This window comes from Ovis canadensis, chromosome 7, assembly GCF_042477335.2.
Source record: "Ovis canadensis isolate MfBH-ARS-UI-01 breed Bighorn chromosome 7, ARS-UI_OviCan_v2, whole genome shotgun sequence".
In the NCBI taxonomy this organism is placed as follows: domain Eukaryota; kingdom Metazoa; phylum Chordata; class Mammalia; order Artiodactyla; family Bovidae; genus Ovis; species Ovis canadensis.
In genome coordinates this window covers 28,939,625-28,953,992 of record NC_091251.1, presented here as the reverse complement: position 1 = coordinate 28,953,992, position 14,368 = coordinate 28,939,625, and the positions used below count along the sequence as shown (strand labels likewise).

General features: G+C 48.0%; 1 long non-coding RNA gene across 1 annotated transcript in view; it reads right to left on the bottom strand.

Moving 5' to 3' along the window:
• Nucleotides 1-2,951: 2,951 nt before the first annotated feature.
• The window catches only part of LOC138443345 (uncharacterized), a 78,509-nt gene continuing 67,092 nt past the window's right edge, over nt 2,952-14,368 (bottom strand). The window contains exon 2 of the long non-coding RNA XR_011258087.1: nt 2,952-4,845. This is a non-coding gene — a long non-coding RNA (uncharacterized lncRNA). The remainder of the gene's footprint in view (nt 4,846-14,368) is intronic.

The following is a 14,368-nucleotide window of genomic DNA, read 5'->3' as shown; positions in this document are numbered from 1 at the left end:
AAGCAGGGGCATTCGAGGCAGATGGTGGATACCACCCAAGAGCATGGCTGGAGCTGGGCTTGTGGAGGAGCTGTAAGTAAAAGACAAAGCCAGAGGGGAGTAATGCACAGTCAAACCATAAGCATCCCCGGTGGTTCAGTGGTTAAGACTGTGCTTTGCAATGTTGGGGGCACAGGTTCGATCCCTGGTCAGGGAACTAAGATCCCACATGCCGTGCAGCATGGCCAAAAGATAAAGAATAAAAACTAAGAGTGTCTCAAATCCCAAGTAGAAGATTGTGAGGATGAGATGAGCAGAGAGGAGATGGAAGGTGGGAGGCACTGGTGAGCCAGCACTCTGCAGGACTCGAGAGGGACTAGCTGGGGAGAGAAGCAAGTAAGAATAAGCCAAGGTCATTCCAAGCTCCCAAGGCAGAGAGATTGCTAAAGTGTAGGTGCCATTAGCCGACGTGGGGGTGGCAAAAATTGCCACTGATTTTGACTGGGAAGGAAACAGGCAGTATCACACAATGTCAAATTTAATAATATCCTGTCGCCAGGCACTATCTCATTATTCCACACATGTTCATTATCTCCCCAGATTGTGTGCTAGCTGGCTTTTAGAAACTGTGTCTTCTCTTTTAGCCTCCACAGCTCCTTGTGCAGGGCTGAGCAGGTAGCAGGGACCCAAGGAATACCAGCAGACATACATTTCCAGACCATAAAATAGACCAGAACCCCAAGGTCACAAGAGGGCATTACAGAGAGACAAAAACTCAATATATTCTTAAAAGCAGTTTGCAGTAGCAACCAGAAGCATCCAACAAAGCCCAGTGATGAAATGCCGCCCATCAAGGTAGAGAGCTCCCCTTCACGTGTGGTATCCAAGTAGAAACTAGACAATCATCAGCGGTTTCATGAAAGGAATCCCTGCATGGGGAGGGAGACCAGACAGAGCAGCTCTTTCAGCCCCCTCCATCTCTCAGACGCTATCGTTCAAAAATGCTGTGAATTTGATCTCCGGTTTCTTTGGCATGTCCCATTCAGAAATAGCCAGACTGATTTAAAAAAAGAAATCTCCATGCCTCTTTCTATTTCTTTCAAACCCTTTAAATGTCAAGTTCCAGACCACTGCTCTGCCTTGCCGGGTGGTTGGATACCAAACCCATGAGTGCTGGGCTTAGAATAGCATGCCTGGCGTGGCCAGAGGAGGGGTCTGACTTCATGCATTCCTAATGCACGTCTATTTTTACAGCCACGAGACATGTCGCCTTCCTTCGCTGTTCACATCAATATCACACAGGGACGCTGACACAGGGCCATCTGTCCCCGCAGACACATTTTTGGGGGAGAGGAGGCAGAGGGAACCAGAGGGAGATAGATACGCGTTTTTGTTCAAGTCTGAAAATTGATTTGGGATATGATAGCTCCAGACTCGAGCTGGCCAGAGACGCCTTTTGCCGATACCTCTTGGGAATAGAGTGTCTTATGTTTTCACTTCCTTCTGAAGCTTAGTACAGTCAGTCAGTCCACCTACCCATTCATTCATTCACTTATTCAGTCACTCTTTTGCCCAGGCTTCCAGCTCTGGGCCACACATAATTCTCATCATGCTTGACTCTTCTGGAAGAAGATCTAGGAATGACTTTAAAGGGCCCCAGTGGGAGCCTGCAAATGTGGGACTTTTATGGACTCCAGCTCCTAAAGCCTTTGAGGACCCCTCCCACTTTCCCATCTCTCTTCTCTGATATTGCAGCCACTTTTCCCATGATGTGCTGCTCCCCAATCCCTGGGGGTCCTGATGGACCTGTCAATCATATGAATCCACCGTCCCTTGATAATGATGAGGCTCCAGGCCCAGTCAATCAGAATAGCCCTCCATGAGGCACTACTGTGATTAATTCAAGGAGGCACAAATGCTCCTGGTATGGTCAGTTAGAGGCTGTCCTGTGACGTTTCTGCCAGAGCTAACAAGGAAAATACACTCTCTCAATTGTTGTTGCTAAATTGAGAGAATATGAGTCTGAAACCACCCGTCGCCTTCTTGCCTGCTCCATAGTGAAGGGACTTGTGTGTGGAATAGAACCGGTCAGAGAGCACACAGGCCAGGAGGAGGAGGAGAGAGAGTCCTGATGATTTAACTGACCCCTGGGCCCCCTCTGCAGAAGTCAGCCCCAAACATGGCCATTTACATAAGCCGGTACATTCTTTTCCCCCTTGTCCTCAAATGAATTTGAGTTGAACTTGCAACCAACAATTTCCTCATTGATTTGCATTGACAATGTCCTTGGCCAGATGGGGCATTAAAGAATAGAAGCACAGGATGACTGCACTAGCCCTCTTTGCATCCAGAACTCCGATCTGGAAGGTGCCTGGGTCAGGACACCGTTCCAGGGCTCTTGGTCCAGTCCCAGGCGATGCTCGTCAGCCCTGTCATGGGCACCACACTCCAGCAAGGCAGCTGCAGCACACAGAGCATCTTCTTAGACCCCGCCCCAGACTTCAGCTGTCCTTGACTGGAAGAGAGTCTGGGTGGTACTGCAGTTTTTAGATGCATGGAGCATCTTTTGGCCCTTTTGTTCCGGCTCTGAGAGTAGACTGGCCTGGCCCCTTGTAAGGCTGGAGGGTGCCTGGACATTTGAGAGAAGGGAATCTGAGAGGCAGGGCTCCTGGTCACTTGAGCATGTGGGGGCCAGAACCTTGCTCTTTTGGCCATTACTGGGAGGGGCATTACTTTGGCTATGAAGTTAGCTACCTCACCAGATCCACCAGACCACAAGGGAGAGGTCAAGCTTCCAGGCTGTGAGTTGAACCTTTTACAACATTTAGGAAGGGGGAGGTAACTGAAAGCCACAGGACATACACAGATGAAAACAAGACAAGATAGTCTTGCCCTCTAGGAGCCCATGACCCTTGGTTAGAAGACCCTCTCCCAAACAGAAAGCTACAATGCAGTGTGGACTGAGGCACGTCTTTTTATTTACTTTTTATTTTACTTTATTTACTTTGTGGTAAAATATACATAAACATAAAATTTACAATTCTAACCATTTTTGTGGGGGTGTTTTGTAGGGGGAGTGGAATACACTGTTCATCATGTAGAATCTTAGTTCGCTGACCAGGGATTGAACCCATGCTTCTGCATTGGAAGAGCACAGACTTCACTAAACTTCCAGGGACGTCCTTATTTTATTTTAACCATCTTTAAGTGTTCCGGCATTAAGTATATTCAGAATGTTGTATATCTATCACCACTATATATATCCAGAAGTTTTTCATCATAGAGATGGCATCAGGCCTGAGTACAGAGAGCATTAGGGGTCAAATGACCTGGGCAGACATGGCCCACAGTAGCTGGGTGACACTGGGCAAGTTACTCTTCAATAACGCTGTTATCACAAAGTACTATTCAACCTGAGGGTCATTAGGGGATATTGCAATGAGAATATATTATTGCTGTTATGTGTGAGTTAGTTGTTCTGGCCCTTCTGTCCTCAGTGGGAACTCTGTTATGTTTTTTGAATAAAACTTGCAAAATGAAACACAACTGAAAATGGAAAAATCTCTGGCTAGAGCAGCTCAATTTCCAATGGCTTGGGACATCAAAGTGGCCCCAGTATCTGGGGACTGCTGAAGCACTCTAAATAAAATAGACATTGAACTCCAGCAGCTCATTTCCTTAACAAAGATTGGAGTGATCAGAGAAATGACACTGCAGGAATCTATTTTACCGACCAAGATTGGAAACATAAGAGAAAATGAAATTCCATCCCTTCAATCTGCAAATTGAAGTTTTTCAACAACCTGGCCAAGAGGAATTGCTCTGTGTCCGCTTATCATGCAGCCAGGTCATGTTAGCTGAGCTTCCCTCCAGAAGGGTCAGCTCGTCCCAGGGGCCTCCAGGTTCTTGCTGGCCCAACCAGGGTCTGGAGTGCTTTGACCCACAACAGATAGTCCCCTGGGGCAATCCTTTGAAATTTCTCCAGAAATGCTCTCCCCTGGCACAGACAATCTTCCCCCAGTATCTTCCACAGTCTGACACCATTCTAGGGCCTTATGCCTAAGGGACTCTATTCACCTACCCCCTATCACCCAGATGGAAAAGGGCTGGACAAATAATAGCCAACTCCATGATAGTCTTTAAAACATACTGATTCTATGCACATGATCTAAACCTGTATAGGAACACCCTATGAGCCAGCAACTCCTTCCTGGGTTTTGTTAGTTTGTATTAGTTAGCTACTGCTGCATAACAAACTGCCTCAAAGTTTAATGGTTTAAAACAATGATAAACAGCCTCGATCTCAGTTTCTGTAGGTCAGGGTAGTTTTGTGCACTTTTGTTGGATGCTTCTAGCTTATGTGAGTTTGCAGTCAAGACATTAGTTGAGGCTGTCATCTGAAGGCTAGACTGAGGCTGAAGGACCCAGCTCCAAGGCATTTCACTCACACAAACAGCAAGCCAGTGCTGGTTGTTGACAGGATGCCTGCTTCTCACCACATGCATATGAAGCTAGCGCCTTCACAGCATAGCAGCTGCTGTCCTCCAAGTGAGTGATCCAAGAGTGAAGCCTGTTTGTAATATCATTTATGACTTCACCTTGGAAGTCACATTCCAGCGTTTCTGCAAAACCCTACTGGTACACAGGGCAGCCCTGTTCAAAGCGGAAGGGTGTGAATTCCAGGAGGCAGGAAACACTGGGCCGTCTTGGAGGATGACAATGACGCAGACGCATATCCCACAAAAATCCTCACCAGGATCATAAGCTGACGTGTGCAAGGATGTCCACCGCAACATTACACAGGGTGGCCAGGAGTCGAAGTGCTCTGGGCAGACAAGGAGATGCAGAGGACATGCACGATGGGTCCTGTGCGGCAGGTCAAAGAAAGGGATTAAATGGACACATGGCACCATGGATGCATCTTAGAAACATGGTACTTTGTTAAAAAAAAAAAAAAAAGTAAAGTATAGAGTGAGCTCTATAGCACCATTCCATTTACATCAGTTAAAACAACAAAACATTTTGCAGGGACACATACAGACTACAAGATACACGTTGAACCTATTAAAAGTAGCTGCCTGGAGCACAGGTAGAAAAGAGAAATGGAAGGTTTTTTGTCATGCTGCACAGCATGCGGGCTCTTAGTTCCCCCACCAGGCATAGAATCTGTGCCCTCTGTAGTGGAAGCACAAAGTCTTAACCACTGGACGGCCAGGGAAGTCCTGGGGATGCAGATTAACAGGGCTGAATAACAAATGCAAACAAATGCGTAGGGCTTTATGGGGACGGGTAAGAGGTGTGCCGTTACCTAAGAAATAAATAACTCAGTCCTCTGCCCCCCTGAGACTGAAAAGTTTTCCTTATGCCCCTTGCACAAGGAAAGATACCCCTTTCCCTACAGCTGGGTGACCTGGAGTGACCCTGTCTACTACACAGCTCCCTTCAGAGTAGCTGATTTGTTGCTGTTGGTTGGTTGGTTTTGCTTTGAATCCAAACCTTTGTCTCCAATCCACGTTTTCCTTAAAATTTCAAACTCCATTCCCACCTGGGCATTACACAAACCAGTTCTCTCTCAGGGCAGGGCCCCACCATCCTCCCAGCCATGCCATCAGAAACCATGCTATCTTCCATTCTCCTGCCCTCTCACTCAGCCCCATGTCTCGTGGGGCACCCTGTACATAGCAGCTCAAACTGTCATCATCCCATGCTTAGCAGATAGAATCTTTTTGTCTGCAACATGGAAACATAAGTGATACTTGTCTATCAGCTAAGACACTTTGAGTTGCAAGTAACATACAAATTACTCAAACTGGTTCCAGCAAAAACAAGCAAACGGGTCACCAGGCCTTGGTTTCTACCTTCAGACTCTGCTCTGGGCTCCCCCTTGGGAAGATATCACCTACCCAGAGCTCTCAGAGAGGCTCTCCTCTCACGGTCACAAGCTGGAGGCAGAAACTCCTGGTCTATCCTTTCAACTTCTCATCCTTGAGAGAAGAGTCAGATCTTGTTTCCAAGCATCACTGGCTCTCCCTGGGTCATGTGACCATCCCTGAAACAACCACCATGGCCAGGGAAATGCTCTGATTGGCCAGGTCTGAGTCGTATGTCACACCTCTGCACTGGGGTAGTCACCCACAGAAATGCAAGGAGTGACAGCTGGGGAGGATGGCAGGACACAGTGACCAGCTAAGTGGCAGATGGAAGCTGGGTGGCTCCAGAGGCGACGATCACCACGACCTCCTGGAGTGTCATGAGGACACAGGGAGAGCGTGTGCCTGCACACAGAACATTCTCAGCAAATGTGACTCTCGCCAGCACCTACCTCAGTATCAGCGTTATTAACTTCAGTTAACATTTGAGCATACTGATATGTTTAAAAGCTGGAAATTCCAAAATTTGGCAGCCCAAGTATACACAAACCCTCAATACCTTTAAAACTTCTCAGCAACTTTAGATAACGGCCAATCAGTACCACCCATAATTCTATTTTGCTTCCATAAGTTAAAAACTTTTACATGTCACAGCTGTCTAATGGGTACATGCAGTATCCCAGAAAGCATCTCTGTTTTCCATTTAAAACACTGTATTAAAGTGAATCAAAGTCTTGGGAAGAAGAAATAGTCTCATTTATCAGAACTCCTGTAGCTCTTCTGGTTGGTTCCACAGACATAAGTCAGGTCCAAAATTTTATCCAGGATCTTGTCTTATTCTTCAAGTTTTTCTATGTCGAAATCTTCCCACTTCAACTCAAACCTGAGCTCCAAGAAGCTGAGAGCTTATCTACGCTTACCCCAAGTCCCCTGAAACAATCTTCTTGGGTGAATGTTCTGATTTGGCCGGCTGGCTGATTGGTAGTCTGGCTGGCCAGCCCACTGTCTGGCCGGCCGGCTGACTGACAGTGCAGCCTGGATCCCAGTAGCTGGCAGAATTCCCATCTGTCTGCACAGCCCACACACCCCCAGCCCCCTGCCAACCAGGGCTTAGGCTCCGGCCTTTGGAGGCTCCATTTGTGCCATTAACGGCAACTTCAGCGACAGCTGCCGGGAGCAGGTGCAAAGCCAAACAGAGCCCGGCTCTGGAGAGAAATCTTTTACTCGTCAAGCCAGCTGTAGAGACAGTGAAGAGAAGTGGGAGGGGGAACAGTTCTTCCTGAAAGCCAGCTCAGAGCAGGGAAAGTTCGATCTGGGCCTTTTTCATCATTGAGTCGATCAGTTGGATGGGCCAGCTGGATGGCCACCCAGCCACACCAGAGCCAAACACCCCTCATCACGGGAACTAGGATCATCCCACCTGCTCCTCTCACTGCCAAGGAGTCCTTGTCCCACCTCCAAATCCAGATCACCCTCCTTATAGTGAGGGGAGGGGACACCTGGGACTGAAGCAAAGGGACAAGCATTTAGAGCCTCCAGCCATCACCTGAAGCCTTGCACATGAGACATGCAGAGTCCCAGTCTCCACTCTAGACCTCTTGAGTCAGAATCTGCAGTTTAACAATTTCCCCAGAGAATATATGTGTACATCCAAGTCTGAGAAGCACTGGTTTGGAGACTCAGGCAGCTATTTAATCCTTAAAAATTTTTTTCTTAAGTATTTGTTTGTTTGGCTGCACTGAATCTTAGTTACAGCCTTCAGGATCCTTCACTGTGGCATGCCAGGTGGTGCAAGTGGTAAAGAACCCTCCTGCCAATGCAGGAGACATAAGAGACACGAGTTCAATCCCTGGGTCAGGAAGATCCCTGGAGGAGGGTATGGCAACCCACTCCAGTATTCTGGCCTGGAAAATCCCATGGACAGAGGAGCCTGGTGGGCAACAGTCTATAGGATCTCAAAGAGTCGGACATGACTGCAGTGACTTGCCACCACGCACATGAACCCTTAGTTGTGGCATGTGGGATCTAGTACCCTGACCAGGGATTGAACCCTGGCCCCCTGCATTGGGATTGTGGAGTTTTAGCCACTGGACCACCAGGGAAGACCTGAATGCTTCAGAGTTTTTATGGAGCTTCTGCTCTGTGCCTGGCATTGTTGTAGGCTCCACAGGTACCTTAGTGACAAGAGAAAATGCCTCAGCTCTGTGCAGCTTACTTTCTAGTGGAGAGAAACACAATCAATTAGATAAATATATAAAAGAAACAGCGTGCTAGTGGGTGGTAACTTTTAAGAGGAAAACCAAACAGGAAGAGCAACAAGCAGAGGATGCAAGCTGGGGAGGGAGCAGGTGTAAGGAGAATGCCTTGTTGAGAGGTGGACCTGGAGAGGAAGGAGGACCTGGGAGGAAGTGAGTCCAAGAGGAGGGGCTGGGGAGTGACCAGATAGTTGCAGGGAGGGAATTCCCAGGAGTAGGACTTTCTATTTTAAAATCAAAGCAGGGGCTTCCCTGGTGGCTCAGTAATAAAGAATCAGCCTGCCAATGTAGGAGTCACAGGTTCAATCCCACATGCAGTGCCACAGAGCAACTAACCCCGGGCAGAACTACTGAGCCTGCGCTCTGGAGCCCAGGAGCCGCAAGTGCTGAAGCCAGTGCTCGGCAACAAGAGAAGCCAGCTCAGTGAGAAGCCCATGCACCGCTATAGTGTAGCCCCTACTCTCTGCAACTAGAGAAAAGCCCTTGAAGCAATGAAGACCCAGTGCAGCTATAAATAAATAAATGAAATTTTAAAGTGAATGAATAAATGAAGCCAAGGCAGTCCCGGGCAAACAGGGACAGATGGTTACCCTGGAATGAGGGCAAGGGTAGTAGATGCGCTCAGAAGAGGGGGCACCCTCCTGGAGACTCACTCCTCACAGTGTGGTCCTCGTCTGCGCAGCATCACATCCCTGGGGAATGGGGGTGTCGTGAAGGCAATGGCACCCCACTCCAAGTACTCTTGCCTGGAAAATCCCACGGATGGAGGAGCCTGGTGGGCTGCAGTCTATGGGGTTGCTAAGAGTCAGACACGACTGAGCGACTTCACTTTCACTTTTCACTTTCATGCATTGGAGAAGGAAATGGCAACCCACTCCAGTGTTCTTGCCTGGAGAATCCCAGGGACAGGGAAGCCTGGTGGGCTGCCATCTATGGGGTCGCACAGAGTTGGACACGACTGAGGCGACTTAGCAGCAGCATTATTAGAAACGCAGAATTTCAAGCCTTGCCCCAGACCTCCTGAATCAGAATCTGCATTTCCTAAGAGCCCCCAGGGAATCCAGTTGCATGTAAGCTCCTTCTAGACATCTTTTCTTCTCTAATTAATTTTTATTGGAGTATAGTTGCTTTACAATGATGTGTTAGTTTCGACCGTACAGAAAAGTGAATCAGCTATGGGTATACACATATCCCCTCCTTTTGGGATTTCCTTCCCATTTATGTCACCACAGAGCAACGAGTTTCCTGAGATATACAGTAGGTGCTCATTAGTTATCCATTTTATACATGGTATCAATAGTGTATGGACTTCCTATAGCTCAGATGGTAAAGAATCTGCCTGCAATGCAGGAGGCCTGGGTTTGATCCCTGGGTCAGGAAGACCCTCTGGAGAAGGGAATGGCAATGCACTCTAGTATTCCGGACTGGAGAAGCCCATGGACAGAGGAGCCTGGCGGGCTACAGTCTGTGAAGTCTCAGAGTCAGATACGACTGAGCGACTAACACTACTATCAATAAGGTATATGTGTCGATCTTAAAATCCTAATCTCCCAACTCACCCCTTCCCCCCACTTATAAAAAGCCTAGGAATATAGAAGATCAAGCTCTTCTAGACTTTTTATAAGGACTTTGACACTTCTTCGGAGTTGTGAAATCATCACCCATGACATGATTTATCATTTAACAGACTCCTGAATTGAAAATAAATTGAGAGGGGAGGGCGCCAACTAAGAGAGGCCTGATTACAATCCAGGTGAACAAAGATAGCGACTGCTGGTCTCAGGCTGGTCACGACAGAGGTTGTGAAAGCAGTCGGATTCTAAATGTATTTTTAAAGGTGACTGTGGGTTTACCAAGTCTCTGAGGAGATAAGTACATGAGCTACTTTTCACAACAAGCTTTCTCTTAAGTTCACCTCCCTTGTATTTCTTGCAGTAATTTCCTTCCTTTGCCAACATTTGGTGGGGGTCGGGGAGCAGACTGGTTGCTGGAAGTCCCTGTGCCACGGGAATGAGGCGGGGTCCATGCGACATGCTCTCTGGTGAAGAAAACCCCAGGGGCTCCAGGAGTCCAAGGGAAGAACCACTCAGGCTGGGTGGGAGTGGGGTTCAGGGAAATGTTCCCCCAAAGGACTTGTTCTCACAGCAAAGCTAAATCTCAAGGAACCTGAGGTGAAGGATGTTGCAGATGCAGGAAGCAGCCCCTGCGAGTCCCCAAGGGCAGGACAGAACATTCCCAGTGCGGGATCAATGGGGTCACTCTGGCCCTGGGTCCTCAAGTCCCCGCAGCCTCCCCAGTGTCCATAGAAACAAATGCAATCTCTGTAGCCTGAAATTCAGTGCCATCCTCATTCAAGCCTAAATATATTTTCAATTTTATTTCCCAGTTCTCCCTTGCAGCTCTAACTCACCTCTGTGACCCCACATGAACACATCCACTCCTGGCTCCCTGCCAGGACCAGCCCTCCACCTGGGCAAGAAGGCCACTGCCCTGGACTTGGCTCTTCCTGTGGCCCCTCTCTGCCCACACCCCTCTCCTTGGAGTGGGCAGTCTATGGGGTCACAAGGAAGTGTCCACCTGAGCCCACACACCCCCTCAATGCCGTTACCAACCCAGGTCCTTGGTCTTTTTAGTCAATAGCAATTGATAAGAGGCCAGACAAGAAATTCAGGCTCGGCTTTCCTGGGACTCGTGCTGCAGATGGGGCAAAAACAGGCAACCGGCGCCCTTGCTTGCTCTCCACTCTCTGAGGAGGGCGGCCTCCTTCCTTAAGTGGCATAAAGGTGGGGTGAATCGGTGGGTCTGGGTTGGGTGAAGGGGCAGCTTAGGTGGTCTGCCCACCCCCTTGGTGGTGCTGAGTGCAGGAATCACACACAGCACCCTGATTTTGCTCCCCGCATCTCAGAAATGGGAGTTCGTCTATGGCCTTTTTGTATCTTATTGTTCATAACTGCCTGGACTGTGCATGCGTGCAGTTATTTGTAGTCCCTTATAGATTCTTTTGTATTGTTGCTTGAGGAGACATTTGTCCAAGTGCAAGAACACAAGCAGAGGGTCTCAGGTCTTAGCCTATCTCAGTGCCACATTTCAACATCTAGAGCTCAGACAGCCCCAGCTTCCTTCCACGGCCTGCACAGGCCTCTTTCCAGACCAATCCCCTGAAGGTGAACAGGAAGGGTCAGCATGTGCACCCCAGGCCAGCCATTTGCAAGGACTCAGACTTCGATGTATGTGTGCTGAGGTGTCTACTCGATGGGGGAGGGAGTCAGGGGTGAAAAGAGAAAGTGAAAGGCTACAGGCTTGCTCTTCTCCATCTCACTCCAGTGCAAAATTCCAAAGATGGTGAAAATTCTGAACAGGAACCTGCCTTCAGGTCATTATGAAGGTCCATTCGTCCAGATGAACAGAGAAATGTGTTTTATTTAACAGATAGATAGTGGGAGTTATGACTCTTTAATATTTAGCCATATGGCCTGTGGCCTCCATTTGGGTTCTTGCCTTGGGCCCCACAAAGGTTCCAGTCAGGCCTGTGCCATAGGTACAACCCTGCTGCTCTCCTGCAGGGAAGCTCCTCCCCTTCTCCACTTCTATCTGAACCCAAAATGCACTCAAGGCCCATGTGGAGATTACCTGTCCCTTCAGACTGCCATCAATCCTTTCGACTCAGCTGGTACCTGAAACTTTCTCTTCTGGAAGAAACCCATCCCCTTCTGTTTAGATGGGGCTGAGCAACTAGGGACTACCGAAAAAAGCCTGTCTCCCTGTGATGGAGAGACAAGCCAGCGCAGGAAGAAGGAAGCTCAAACCGTCGTGGATCAGGAGGGAGACCAAGCTCAAGGAACCTGTGGCAGCTCCTGGATCCATCCATACCTGATCCTAGCACTCCCTTGGCCTTCACAATTACCTCCAATAAATGCCCACCTTTTTGATTAAGCTGATTGGAGTTGGATTTCTGTTACTGGCAACTGAAAAGAGCCTTACTAATCATTCTAATTCATACACTCGGGTGTCAGAGCCTGAAGGAGTCTTAGAAACCATCTGCCCAACTTCCTCTATTCAACATGTAACAAATCTGGGACTCAGAAAGGTGAAGTAGCTTGGTCCAGTTCACATAGTAAATCCAGGCCAGAATTGAGACAGGAATATAGATCTTATTTTTAAGCCATGACCCCATGTTTCCTCTCCATGGCCCCTTCCTCAAGTGGCCCAAACCAGAGCTGTGCGACCTCCTTCCTCTCAGCTTGAGATGTGTCCCCATGTATCTCCGGATCTTGTCCTGCATTTGTATTATCACTTCATTGGTCCTAGTGGGTGCTGTATCCAAATTCAAATAGCAAATCCCTTAAGGGAGGAATCCCTGCTTTCCCTCATTCTGAAACACCCTACTGGTCTAAGCACATCTCCCAGCCCAGGGTAGGCATTGAATGAGCCCTTGGTAATTTGCCAGTCAAAGGCCTTGATGCTTGATTGACCGTATCCAGCCTCCTTTTCCATCCAAGGCTCCATCTTTGAGTTAATGTTTCTCAGAGGCAAGACTTTCTCAGTTCAACAGGCTATTTCCCAGGCCATTAGGAGCGACTACAATCAGAGGTAGCAGTGCTCAGTAGCTTTTTTTTTCTCCGTTTCCTTTTGTTTTCAATTTTCTGCCTGTGGAGTCTTTTTTTTTTTTTTTTTCTTCCTCCTTCTTTAACAGCCCAACTTGCTAAATTGCACATCACCAGCAACTCCTGTGAGTTTAGTCCTTAAGTGTTACATTTCTGTAACAGATACTCCAAAAGCAGCACTTATTTTCAGGAGGAGGTTGGTGAGGCACGCTAAAATTACATTTCCATTTCTGTTCCTATGTTTTTAAGCTGTTATTTTAGCATTTCTGACTAGTTCACAGTTGACACCTACTGATGGAAAATTAAATGAAACTTGGCCAAGACAGAGCCTTCTCTCTCCTCCCAGGCTGGGAACTAGCTCCTTTTTTAACGAGACGCAGCTGTGGAGGGGCCAAAAGACTGAGTTTTCAAAAGGCAAGATCCTGCTGTGCTGTCTCAGCTCTGCTGCTCACTAGTTCTTGGACCTGGATCGAGAACCAGGTGATTCAGAGGAATCACCTACACTCTCAGAAACTTGTTTATCTTCTCTGTCAAGTGGGAATCATACCTGCAAAAACTGGGTTATCGCAACGCTTTCCGTTATGTGAAAATATCTGTCCAGACACTGACAACATGAATCTGATACCATGAAGATTCTTGGCACACAGTAGGTGCTCAATGGATGTTAGTTTTTTGTAGGTCTTAGTTCTTTTTTCCTTAGCCATTTGATAGCATTTGAATTGGCTTATGCTCCAAACTGGCTACCCAGGTTGTGCTAGGGGTAAAGAACCCACCTGCCAATGCAGGAGACGAAAGAGACGTGGGTTCGACCCCTGGGTGGGGAAGATCCCCTAGAGGAAGGCATGGCAACCCACTCCATATTCTTGCCTGGAGAATCCCATGGACAGAGGAGCCTGGCAGGCTACAGTCCATAGGGTCACAAAGAGTCTGACATGACTGAAATGACTTATCGTGCACCAAACTGGCCAAGTGATTAAATATGGACGTTTTTTAAATATATTTATTTATTTGGCTGCATTGTGTCTTAGTTGAGGCCTGTGGGATCTTCAGTTGCAGCTTAAGAGATCTTTACTTGCAGCATGGGAACTCTTACTTGCAGCATGGGATCTAATTCCCTGACCAGGTATACAGCTTGGGCACCCTGCATTGGGAGCATGGAGTCTTACCCACTGGACCATCAGGGAAATACCTCAAAATGGGAATTATGGGATTCCTCTCCTTCTCAGTTAAATTGGCAAACCATGCCCCCAAATACAGGCGACACTAAGGCCGTGGGGTTAGGCTCAGTTAAAACCCTTCAGCCTCACCCTTCTGTTCTGGAGATCAAGCCTAAAATCTGTAACACTACGCACAGCAGAGGCAGCTCCCACCTTCCTCGCCCTCTCCTGCCACAGCCCCACCTGAATCTTTGTTCATACATTTCCACCTGCCCAGTAGGCCCTTTCCCTGGCTGACTCCCCTTCAGACTGCAGCACAGTTTCATTACACCTTGTCTTTGGGCTCCTACCATGCCTTGCACCTCCCTTTTAGGACTAGTATTGATGGTCTTGCCTGTCTGTGCCTCCCACTAGACTTTGAACCTAGCTGGAAAGAATTGTGCCCTGTTCATCTTTTATCTTTGGTGCCAGCAAAATGCTTGGCATACATAGAAGCTCAAAAA